The following is a 9,099-nucleotide window of genomic DNA, read 5'->3' as shown; positions in this document are numbered from 1 at the left end:
TCAGCAGCAAAGCACAGAAAATCTGGGGGATGGGCATAGAGAACCAGTAAGAAGTTTCTGAGGGAATTTTAGTGGTGCACTGGCAATGTCTAATACATCCACTGTAACTTTTACTGTTTGAAGCAGTTCTTCTGCAGGTTGGACTGCTATGCTATTACTCAAATAAAACTCCTCAATGTACACATGTGTCTATGAATTTTCTTTGCATATTCTACTAACTTCTTCACTCACCTTTTTCTGGCCACTTCTGTATATCTCCTCCCCCAGCATCATCATTTTTCAAACTCAAACATTTCTGCTCTCTCATTGATAAAGGACATTTCTTACTCAAATCTCAAATTTCCTCTCCTGGCGCATTGCTGCCTCCCTGAGCTTTCCTTCAGACCTCCTGCTCTTTAATCTCAGCTATCCCATCTATATATCCTTACAAAGAGTCTAAAGGGATAAAACATTTTCTCACTAAAGACTCCTGAGGATAGTGACACCATCTATAGGCGTTAGAAAACGACGTGTTCATCACAAATTATTTCTTCACATTGGCTGACTTCACAAATAATATATTCAGGACTCTGGGGGAATAACAAACCAGTTTAAATTCCTTAACCCAAGGAGTTATGTGTAATAGAATAGCCTGTATTTCCTTGGATCAATCAGGTCTGTGCCATTGTTAACACTTCATGCTGACCTCACATTAATACTGCAGATGAGTAAAAACAATTTAAGCAAAAATAGATAGATAGATAGATAGATAGTTAGAAACAACCTAGTTAACTAAAATGCACTCAGAAAATCATTTGAACTTGTTTTCTTAATCAGGTCTGGAAAATCTTGGGTCATGGTGACAAAGTGTTTTCAGTCACTTTTTATCATACTTCTAGTTTTATTCATTTGTTGCATGGTTGTGTGGGGTCTTAAATGTTTTGGTGAAGCTGCTGTCCTGAAAAATGATTCAACAAGTAATCCAAAGACAAAAATCAGATAAACTCATGCTGGTCCACGTGTAAGTTAAAAATTATATTTCCACAGGCCAAATCTTTTCCACAAGGAAAATTAAAAACAGTGGAGGAAGATCTGGACAGTTCTTGAAAGTCTCTCCCATAGCTTTGACTGAATGAGGACCAAAAGGTGGAGGTAAGGGACCTGGAAATAAAATTGTTCCCACAGACTTAGGGATAGATAGATTGTTCTGTAGCTATCTGAACTGGTTTAATACCTACTCAGTTGATCAACAACAACTTGCCTCAGCGAACATGCGCATTTGCAAGCCAGCCAGTCAGTGTCAGCCCCTGGCTTCTGAAAGTCAGACAATCCTGAGAAGACTCACTCCATTGACCACACCTCTGAGTACAAACCAGTCACCAAAACTTCATGCTAGCAACCCTGCTTCTAGAGATGATGTCAACTCATTTACACTTCTGAAAGTCTGCCATTCCATGAATTCCACAATTCCCAAAAGCCCAATATAAGATCACCATCTGTTGTGCTCAGCGAGATTACATCTGAACTGCACAGCTCTCTTTTGCTATTGTAGACAATAAATTCAGATTGGTCTTTTGATTTCACATAGTGAGTAGTGGTCTCATCCTTTGGCAGCTGTCAATGTGTATTTTCTTGGGGGATATTTTGAACTTGAACAACTTTTCTTGCTATTTATTACCTACAGTCTCCACAATTCTTGCATCAACGATGTCTGTTCTAGTTTGAAATTCCACAGCAGCAGAAGTGGTTGGCATGCTATCAGAACTTACATAATAATCAACATTTATGAGCATTTAAAAATGCATTGCTTTTTGCAGCTCATCCCAGTCAGAATCATCATGTTTACTGCTCTGTACATCTGCTGGTTCCAAAGCCAGCTTTTGCAAAGCAGTTGTAGATTACTTTTAAGGCGTTTGTGTGTCACATAGCAATAATATTCTTTATTGAATCAAGAACACGCCATTTAAAAAAATAACTGTACTAGAAATATTTTTTATTTCACTTAATATGACAAGTTCCTCCAGCATACAACTTTTAGGTGATTAACTATGCCTTCATCTAATGACTAAATATATATTACGATACTAGAGGTCAAAAATAGCATCCACGTATTTTATCATAGGTCCCCAGTTACTTTCTGTCAGACAGAAGATTCATTCAAGTATTTCAGTTTCCAATTTGACCTGTTCTGCGTCTCTTATTCTTTTTCTTTGACAAATTCTACCTTCCTTGTCTAACTGTCTTTCTGTCTTGTTCTAGTTTTAAGGAAATGTTTATTACATGATAATGGTTGCACTTGAGGAATTGTGAAATTATTATGTTTTGTCTTAAAGCTATGCCTTTCACCTTATACATGTAGTGTTACAGAAAAACACATACCTAACAGAATATCCTCTTAATAAGACTAAAGTGATCAGCTTGGTGCAGAGGAGACAACTTTAATATTCATTAGATGAATAAATTTTTTTAGGTTTAGAACACCAAAGTTAACATCAAATTTCAAGGAAGGGCTATTCTGAAGTCTCTGAACAACCAAGATAAATGACACACCCCTTTTCAAAGGAAAACTAAGTATTTTGATGTAGATGATTGTGCTGAATATTAGGTATCAGAATAATTAAATTTTTAACATAGAAATAATGAATTGAAGGAGAACTATTTTGAAATTACACTGATTTTAATTCTAATGGAAATTTTAGAATGCTTCAAATAAAATCTTAAGCACAATTCTAAGTATCTCATTTGTGTTAGTTTACTTCTTTAATGAAATATGAACACAGCACCCAGTGTAAAGAATGTACACTCTGTATTGGCATAGAAAACAACCAAATGTTATCCCCATGCTAGAAATCTGTAACTTTGCATTAGATGTTTCTCTCTTATCCCTCCCTAATTATTCAGGGTTTAAATATCTAAAGATTTATTCAGCAACTAACCAATAATCTTTTTGGAGGAAGGGGCTGAGAGTGTTTCTTACCTTTGCTTTAAATCACTTTTATAAAAAAGAGGTAGCTGGGACACTTTGTTACATCTTCCCCATCCTCTAGTCTCCCTTGGTGATAAATGATCCCCATGTGGCTTAGATAAAATGATGCCTTGGAGTGCAGATATCATTGCAAGTCCTGATCTCTACCTCATTGTAAACACTGACATTGTAACTGGTCAACTGACCAGTTGTTGTCCCCATTGCCTTCTCTCTAATCGTGTCCCCAGACACCGCCTGTTTTCCTCCAGCTCTGCCCAACACTACAAGTCCAGGCTATTTGTAGGCATTAGTGTTTGCAATTTTATACAAAGGAGAGAGGCAAGACCACACTGAGAGGTGGTAAATTAGCAAACACCAGAGAGAGGTGAGGAAGCAAGTTATAAGGTATCTGAGGCAAATCTATTCTAGGCAGAGGGAATAACAAATTGAAGTCCCTAAAGGAGAAGTGTGTTAGCATGTTGGAGGAACAGTAATGTGGCCAGCATAGATGGAGTGATTAAGGAAGAGAGTAGCAGGGGATACAATCAGAGGTGTAAAGGAGGCCAGATTGTGGGGAGGCTTTTAGAACATTGTAAAGACTTTTGCTTTTGTTGTAAGAGAAATAAAGCTGTTGGAGGATTTTGAGTAGAGAAGTTATGTTTAGTGAATTGTTTTTGAAAAGTGTCACTCTGCATTTATTTTTATGAAACCCCATTTATCAGTTTTTTTTTTCTTTTATGCTTCATGCTATCCCTGTTCTAAGAAAACTTTGCCGATCTCAATTTTGGAAAGATTTTCTTCTAAATGGTTTATAGTTTTAGGTTTTACATTTAAGTCTATAATCCATTTGCAGTTAAGGTAATGGTCAATGATCATTTTTATCCATACAGATATCTAGCTGATACAGCACCAGTTCTTGAAAATACTTTTCCCCCATTGAATTGCCTGTCATCTTTGTTGAAACTTAATTAAACAAGTATTCGTGAGCTTATTTCTATAATCTCTATTTTGTTCCATTGATCTATATATCTTACTTTCACCAGTACCAAACTGTCTAGTTTATTGTTCTTTATAATAAGCCTTAAAATCAGGCAGGGTGAATCTTCCTTTTTTGTTCCTTTAAAAAAATGTTTTGGTTATTCTAGATCCTTTGCATTTCCATATAAATTTTAGAATCAATTTGTAAATTTCTACCAAAAAGCCCTACTGAATTTTGAGTAGAATTGCATTGGTTTTATGGAGGAATTTGGGGAAAATGGCCATCTTAAAACTATTGAGTCTTCTAATTCATGAACATAGTGTAACTTTCCATTGATTAACCTTTTTAAAATTTCTGTCAGTTCCATTTTGAACTTTTTAGTGCAGAGGCCTTGGATATCTTTAAAAAACCGAAAAGACAAATGACCAACTGTGTCAAAACATTGGAAATACGTATATCGTTCAAATGAATTGTATATCTTATATATAAAGAACTCTTACAACTTAATGAAAGAAGACAAATGACTCATTAAAAATGGGCAAAATATTTGAGTAAATTTTTCACAAAGTAAGATATATGACTAATAAGCACATAAAGAGATGCTCTATATCAGAAGTCAGCATGATATGCCCCATTAGCCAAATCCAGTCTGCCACATATTTTTGTAAATAAAATTTTATGCTATGCTCATTTGTTTACATGTTATCAATAGCTTTTTTCATGTTACAATGCCAGAACTGAGTAGTTGCAATAGAGACCATACAGCCTGCAAAGCTGAAAATATTTAATATCTTATCATTTAGGGAAAAAGTTTGCCAATCTCTATGCTACATCATAAGTCATCAGGAAAATGAAAGTTTAATAGCACAATGAGATTCTGATACACACTCATCAGGTTGACTAAAATTAGGAAGACTAACCATACTAAAAGTTAGCAAAGATGCAGTTTTCTTTAGTGTGACGGGCTCTCCCTGATATAATGTTGATACTATGAGAGGAAGGAAATTCCAAGTAGTAACTCAGCCTGAAAGGCCAATTTCTGCCTCAGTAGGGACCCCAGGGCAGTGCAGGTGCTACCATGCATAATCCAAGAGTCCTGTCCTCTCTTGATATGGCTAACATCCCAACAAAGGCCTCCAGATCCTCCTGAGACACGCTTAAGTAGAGAGCAGCGAAGGTTTCATGGCTGACCTCAACAAGGGCAAAATCTCCTTCCATCTGAAAAATCATTGGCTCAAGAGGAAGATTCAACCATTTATTTCAGTGTTCTACTTGACGTAAGGGTTACTGAACACAAACTTCTAGGAAGCTGTAGGAAATTGTTCAGTATAACCTCCCTATATGGCCACAAAGTGTCAATGCTGCTTCAGAGAAGATTAAAATTTGTCTCATATATACATACTCATCACGTAGCCACAAATTATCCTTAAAGGAATGTAATTTATGAATTATTATCTCTCACTCTGCTTCAATTTATATTGATCAGTCATCTATGTATCTGTTTATTTACATATCTATCTATCTGTCTGTCTGTCTATTTATCTATCTTCCTAAATAGGATCTGTGTTTATTCTATTCCAATAGAGCAGAAAAAAATGACTTTGGAGCTCAACTTTTCTTGGAATGATACATACCATCCTTCAAAGTGAGGGCCACACAAGCTTCACGAATATAAACTCATATTGTTCCCACTCATACACAGCCCAGTCTCCAACCACAATCTGTGCCTGGAATTCCCTTATCTCACTCTTCTAGCTGATAAATCTATCAATAATTGAAGGTCATCTTCAAGCATCTCCTCCATCAGAAACCTTCTCTGACTAGGTCCAGAAGTAGAGCTCATTACCCTTTCCTTTGTATATATAGATCTCTTTGGTACATGTTATCTGGCTGTACTTCAGTATTGGGACCAGGCTGACTGAAGATTGGAACTGTTTCATTCATGAGTGAGATCGAAGCACTGCCCACTTAGTAGGAACTCAGTAAATATATAATGAAGATATGCATAAATAAATGAATGAAAAAGAGAAGAAATAACAAAACCCAAAGCAAACAATAATAATAATAAAAAAAAAATTCCTTCGGAAGATTGAAATAGAATGGGATTGATGAGTAGATTGAAGAATGTAATCTCTTGCTATTGTCTCTTGTTGGACTGTGGTGGTGTTTTTCTTTGCTTGGATTTGATATGGGATCAAATACAGATAGAATACAATTCTCTTTGTGCTTCAGGAAAAAAAAATGTGCTCTTTACCTTCCTTTAACTTGTATTATTTATGGCACAAAAACACATTGCCGTCAAGTCGATTCCAATTCATAGCGACCCTGTACGACAGAGTAGAATTGCCTCATACAGTTTCCAAGGAGCAACCGGTGGATTCGAACTGCCCACCTTTTGGTGAGCAGCCAGCTCTTATCCACTGCACCACCAGGGCTCCATTTATGGCACAGATCACCCAGAGCTCCTTGTGAATTTATCCTCAGTTTCTGCCTCTATATCTTGCCTGACATTAAAAGCCAAGTTGATTCTTCATATTCCACCTATGAAGATAAAGTGTGAAGAAAATATTAAATGTTTGTTCAACCCCAGGGTGATAGTTACCAAAAATGCTGCATTGCTGGATGAACCATTGCCCTGTATCTTCTGAAGCTCTTACAAAATTTCCATCCTCTCATCCATTTGTAAATAAAAATGCCCGCAGCCCAGACGTTTTCACTATTTCCTAGTTTTTTTCCTCTAGGTATATTCTTAGAAATACTTGATTTATATTTTAGAAGAAATTGAAAATGGCTTCATCATCTCCTATTATTTCATAAGGCCATGTGAAATATGAACACATACAAAGATTGTAATAAAAATTTAAGTTACTTGAGGACAGAGAAACCACATATGTTTTCTATGTTCTGATCCATGACCTTAGCTTGTAATGGAAGATTATGCCTATTGTGTATCCTGAATCAACTTTAATTAGAATAAGAAATACAAAAGAAACATCCAAAAACATGCTGATCATGTGGCTTCATGTCAGTCCCTCTCACCATTGTAAAATAAGGCATTTTGGAGCACATCATCCTTACTGACATGTCCAGCTCTCCCAGTCTAAATTTCCAAACATTCTAGGAAATGTGAGGAAAAGGTAGAGGGTGCCTGGGAAGAAGAATTCTGAACTGATCCTTATCCAGAATTAAGGAAGGGATTCCTGATTCTCAGTGAATGTGTTCTCAGCATTTCTAAGTTTGGACAAAATAGTGAATTGTTTCATTTGAAGAAATATCTTTAGGTGACATTGTGAAAGGGCGGGGCCTGTTGAAAGAATTAAAGTGAGTGTGAATTTAAAGTTAGAGTGCCAGCTGCAGAGAAGAACAGACCATCTGGGTTGTCACAGAGCTCTGGTACCAGGAGGAATGGACAAGCTCCTGGGAGCATCATTTTTAATTCTATGGCTTCAGCTAGACTGTGAATTGTGGAAGAAAAACTCCTCGATATGTCATTAATTTGAGGGAATTAAAAAATTGAGGTATAGACAAACTGATGTAGGTAGAAACTTTAAGGAGGAAATATAAATTTGGAGGCCTAATGACATTTTATTATTCTCCTAAGCAGGGGTGAGCGGCCAGCAGAAGGAGAAAAGTGACCGAGAGCAAGTGAAGCAGAATCCTCAATCTCTGACAGTCCAGGAAGGAGGGACTTCAGTTTTGAACTGTGCTTATGATAACAGTGCATTTGACTAATTCCCATGGTACCGACAATATCCTGGGAAAGGCCTTGTGTTATTGATAGCCATACGTTCAGTTGAGAGTAAAAAGGTAGAAGGAAGATTCACAGTCTTCTTCAATAAAACTGGTAAACACTCCTCTGTGCACATCGTGGCTTCCCAGCCTGGAGACTCAGCCACCTACTTCTGCGCAGCAAGTGCACAGTGCTCTGCAGGCACCCGCAGCCAGTACCCAAACCTGCAGCTGGGGTTCCAGCCAAACCCTGCTGTTGGGGCTTAGACTGGCAGATACGTAGGCTAGTTTACATTTACACGTTGTTGTTAGATGCCTTCTAGTCCTTTTTATCAACTCATAGCGACCCCGTGTGACAGAGTAAACTGCCCCAGAGGGTTTTCTTGGCTGCAATCTTTATGGAAGCAGATCGCCAGGTCTTTGGCCCTCGGAGCCACTGTGTGTGTTGGAACTGTCAACCTTTCAGTTAACAGCCGAGAGCTTAACCACTTACACCACCAAGGCGCCTTTGAAACAGTTAAAATGGTGAATGAAATTTATGCTATGTAAATTTTACCTCCATTAAAAAATCAGTCCCAGTGAGAAAACACAGTACATACAGGAAAACAATAAAAATTATGGCTTAAATTTAAAAAAGAAAGGGGGACAGAAGTTAGTGAAATGGTTTTTTTATAACTTTGAAGGAAAAAAAATCTGTAAAACAAAACTCTATATGAGTAAAAATATACCTGGCAAATGAACATGAAATAAAGATAATTTCAGACAATATACACAGATAATTAGTTACCAGCAGACCTTCACTGCAAGATATTGTAAAGAAAAATTACCCTGTAGAAAGAAAATATTTCCAGCGGGAAACTGATTTTTACAAAGAAATAAAGAGCACTGGCAACGGTAAATACGTCAGTAAATATAAAAGATTTTCTCTTTCCTTAATCTCTTTAAATAAAAGCTATCTCAAAGGAGAGGAGGGGTGGGGAGGGAGAAACACTAAATAGACAATAGATAAGTGATAACTTTGGTGAAGGGTAAGAGGGTACGCAGTACTGGGGAAGCCAGCAAAACTTGACCAAAGCAAGGTCATGGAAGTTCCATAGACACATCCAAACTCCCTAAGGAACTGAATTACTGGGATGAGGGCTGGGAACCATGGTCTCAGGGAATATCTAGCTTAACTGGCATAACATAGTTTATAGAGGAAGTGTTCTACATCTTACTTTGGTGAGTAGGGTCTGGGGTCTTAAAAGCTTGCGAGCAGCCATCTAAGATACTCTGCTGGTCTCACCCCTTCTGGAGCAAGGGAGAATGAATAAAATTAAGATATAAGGGAAAGATTAGTCCAAAGGACTAATGGATGACAACTACCACAGCCTCCACCAGACTAAGTCCAGCACAACTAGATAGTGCCAGGCTTCTACCACTGACTGCACTGACAGGGATCACAATA

The 9,099-nt window shown here is 37.3% G+C and overlaps 1 pseudogene; it reads left to right on the top strand.

Moving 5' to 3' along the window:
• The first annotated feature begins 7,210 nt into the window (after positions 1–7,210).
• On the top strand, positions 7,211–7,945 carry LOC111819088 (T-cell receptor alpha chain V region CTL-L17-like; annotated as a pseudogene).
• The last annotated feature ends 1,154 nt before the right edge of the window (positions 7,946–9,099 follow it).

Source organism: Trichechus manatus, unplaced genomic scaffold, assembly GCF_000243295.1.
Source record: "Trichechus manatus latirostris isolate Lorelei unplaced genomic scaffold, TriManLat1.0 scaffold00268, whole genome shotgun sequence".
Classification (NCBI taxonomy): domain Eukaryota; kingdom Metazoa; phylum Chordata; class Mammalia; order Sirenia; family Trichechidae; genus Trichechus; species Trichechus manatus.
The sequence above is the reverse complement of the archived record's forward strand: the minus strand, read 5'-3'. Positions and strand labels throughout refer to the sequence as shown.